Here is a 4158-nt window from a genome sequence, read left to right as displayed (position 1 = left end):
TGGTGGTCAGTGTGCATCATAGCGACTGGTCAACCGGTCATTCCAGTCATTGTGGTTGTTCGGTCTTAGGCTTTTAGCTATATAGATGTCATATATATGTACTATGTATACAAATATGGATATATACATATAGTGTTTCATTTTCTTCCTTGAATAACTTGAAGTAGTTTGGAGTTTTTATTTTTATTTATTTATTTTGTTAATATATTTTATTGACTTTTACAGAGAGGAAGGGAGAGGGATAGAGAGTTAGAAACATCGATGAGAGAGAAACATCGATCAGCTGCCTCCTGCACACACCCTACTGGAGATGTACCCCCAACCCAGGTATATGCCCTTGACCGGAATCAAACCTGGGGCCTTTCAGTCCGTAGGCTGATGCTCCATCACTGAGGCACACCAGTTAGGGCAGTTTAGAGTTTTTATATGTCCTAAATGATTTCTGATTTGGAAGGTGACAATATATATAAGAGTGATGTGTCTTGAAACCAAAATTTGGATAGGGATGTCTGGTAAAAGGCCAGGACAAAGCTTAAGTGTGGTTCACTGTGATGTAAAACACTTCATCTGTTTTGTAGTTCCCATGCTGTCTGATCCATAATGTATTGATTTTTCCAATAGCATGCATCGAGAAGGAGTGCTACCCATGAATATTTGCTGGGCACAATCATGTTCACATTTTCTGCACTGTCATCCTATTGCCTGGAAACATGCACTGTGACTAATGAAAACGAGTGAACCATCCTCTTCAGGAGGCACTTGATGTCAATGGACTTATGAAATTATCTTAGGTTGGAAATGGAAATACTATTTAAAGATCACCTCCTGAAAAACTAAACAAAATACACTCACCTGAGGGGTCAAACCTGCTTCTTTCTTCCCAGGATTTCTGTAGAATACAAAATAGAACCCACAGCGACCAAAACGGCCGTGACATCATGGCAGCATGGAAGGATGTCCTCAAAACACTACCCCATTGACTTCACGGTGGTTACACAGGCACCACCGTAGAATGTTTGGCTTCTCCAAAGGCTCACAGGGATGAGCAGCTGTTGCCCTCTCCCAGATAGTGACATATTCTGAGAGAAACAGAGTCCTAATTAGGTAGAAATTCATTCTCCTTACCACCCAGCCCACTCAAGAACAAAAAACACTGCTAGGGAAGTTCAAGATGTGATAAGAAAAAGATCAAATCCATCTGGGGCACAGTGACTGCCTCTGTTTCATAGAATACATTTTTCTCCTACTGCACAGACACCAAAAAAAAAAAAACATTTTAAAAACCTGTGCAGTCAATTCATATATTTATATTCATGTATTTCTTGACTACATTTACATAAACTACATTAAATAAAATGTCAAAGCTTTAGTGTACTAAAATTTATTTAATATTTAGAGTATTTTGAATGCATTTATGCAAAAATACATTAAAGGAAATGTCAAAGCTTTAGTTTATTTAAAATCTGAAGTCATATGGCAAACTTGTATGCTTATGGTTATTTTTTATTTATTTAGTGGCAACAGTGCATTTTAGCCTCAAGTAGGAGAACAACATTGGAATTGTGAAATTCTATACATAAAACATTATAGTTCTAATTAAACACATTGCAGTTTAATTTATATAAAAATATATTCTGTAGGGAATACAACTATAGCTCTAATTGTACAGGTAATTTTTATACCTATTTATATCTCAGAGTTACCTAAAGCTAAATACAATTTGAAAAATTCACAGCCAGTGAGGCATTACAATTGAAAGAGTACAGTAACCCTTAAGATAAAAACAAATCGAAGAAAAACATTAAAATCTAAGAAAAATGCATTTAAATAATTACATTATTAATATTATGTACCCAATTCAGAGAGTCAACACTATCATTTACCACAAGCCATTGCTTATTTTTGTCTGGGTCTCGTACAACATTCACTCATTCAACATATTGAACAAATGATGTTTGAACCCTCTCTGTGCCTTAGGGGATGTATGTAGCCCTAAGAAAACACTGGAAGACAAAGCAGACATAGACCCTGCCCTCACAGAGCTTATCTGTTGGGACAGACAGGGGAGAACACGGGCACCTATAGCAGAGCATGAGAACGGCTGTGCTGGGGCCTCCCTCCCTAGAGGAGGCAGCATCCATGCTGAGACCTGTAGGATAAGGGGAAACACTTGTGCCCGTTGTAAAGCAAGATTTCATGAGCTAAAGGCAGGTGTATTTCTCCCAGCAGATACAGTTTTTCCCGCACAGGGAAAAACAAGCCACAAAGAGCTTCAAAAACACAGGCAAGCATTATAAGGAAAAGAATGATTAAACCTAATGAAGAAGTTCCTCCAAATATGGACCTGAGCTCTTGTGGTATCTATGAAAATAGACTTGCAAACCAATCTTCAGTTCGCTCAAAGAGCGGGGTGTGATGGTCTAATGTCTGCTGAAGCCAGGTAGCTTCTGTCTGGTCTTAGGGCTGCTCGTCTCTACCGGATCCGTGTTGGTGTCATACACTTCCTTTTTCTGCCAACGTGTAGTCTAAGGCAATTCGATGATCTAAGACGACTTAGGTCATTGAAGAGGAGGAAGGAGATGGAAAGAGGATCCCAGATAGAAGGAAAAGAAAGTGCCAAGACTCCCGAGATGTAAGAGAGCATGGTCTATAACAAAGAACCTAAGATACTTGTTGGGCCAGAATGAAATTTTCACCCATCAATAGGAAAATGAGGACAGTGTGGTAAGTCTTTCCTAAGCTAAAGTCATTCCATTTCAATCATTGAGTTTAAGGCTGCCTTATTTTCTGGCACTAAAATGGCTGCTCTTTTATGAAATGGCAGCAATAGTAGATCATAAACAAATCTATTTGCATTTCCTTCTCCCTCTGCCTGAGATCCTCTATGAAAATTTAGACAAATGACCCCATTTTTAAAACTAGTAAAACAAAAACTACTGATGTGTAGTTTTCACATAGGTCTGGGAATCACTGTTCGAAGAATATGTTTTTAAAAGTGGTTTACCATGGTTGAAGGGGAGGGTGAGGGAGACATCGAGAAATAAGGCTGAGGAGGAAGGCAGGAAATTAGATCATGAGGAACTCTGAACTTTATCCTAAGAGCAATGGGAATGATTTTAAGCAGGGGAGTGAAACGCTACCGCATTTGTGAAAGATCATCCTGCGATGTTGTGTGTAGAATGCATGTTACATGGGGTGAGACAACAGGAAGGAAGGCCCGTGAGGCAGTTCTACAGGATCCCAGACAGTGGACATAAGAGCTGGAATCAGGACCGAACCAGTGAAACTGAGAAGAAGATGATTTCAAGAGAGAAACACACCAGGATTTGGTGATCTGCTCCATTGGGTAAGGAAGGTAGGATGGTCAAGGCTGATGTCCAGGCTTTTGACGTGGGAGACGGAAGTGATCGTTGCACTAACCATTGAGCTAGATAATATAGGAGAAGGAGCCTTTTGGCGGAGGAAGGTAGTGAGTTCCTTTGTGACACATTGAACTTGAGGTGTCTTTGTGTGCATGTGCATCAGGGCGATGGTCTACACAGGTCTCAAGCGCACGAGAGAAGGTGAACTTCAGATACGCATTTTGTAGTCAACAGCACACAGGCAGCCATGGGAACTGTGAACGTGGATGCAAGGCCCCAGGGACTGTAGCATCAGAAGGGAAGAGGGCTTAAGACATGTTACAAAAGGGTTGGCAGGCGGTGAGCGACGCAGAAAGAAGCCAGAAGCACACGGGTGGGGAGGAGAGCCAAGGCGCGAAGGCAGAGGCGTTATGGAAACCGCGGGAAGACCTTTTCCGGGAGGGGCAGCCAGTGCCAGGTGCTGCGGGAAGCAGCGGAGAGGACTGAAGAATGCTCATTGCCATTCGCAGCAGGAACCGGCCAAGGATCCAGAGAAAGGCCGCGGCGGGAGCAGGAGCCAGACACAGTGTGTGAATCCGCAGGCAGGACGGCGCTTGCTGGTTCATGCAGCTGGGCCAGGAGAGAACGGGGAGGAAGGGCTGAAGCTGTGGCTTTGAAAAAGTGGGTCTTTTGTTTGTTTTATAAACAGAGGAGAGACTTGCCGATGGATACTGTAGGAGCCACTTGGTAGGGAGAGTTTGAAGACTTGTTGCAAGGGAAGAAAATCAACAGGGAGTCAAATACAAAATAATGTCTT

Source organism: Myotis nattereri (assembly GCF_964212035.1).
Source record: "Myotis nattereri genome assembly, chromosome: 11".
In the NCBI taxonomy this organism is placed as follows: domain Eukaryota; kingdom Metazoa; phylum Chordata; class Mammalia; order Chiroptera; family Vespertilionidae; genus Myotis; species Myotis nattereri.
This window is presented reverse-complemented; position numbering follows the sequence as displayed.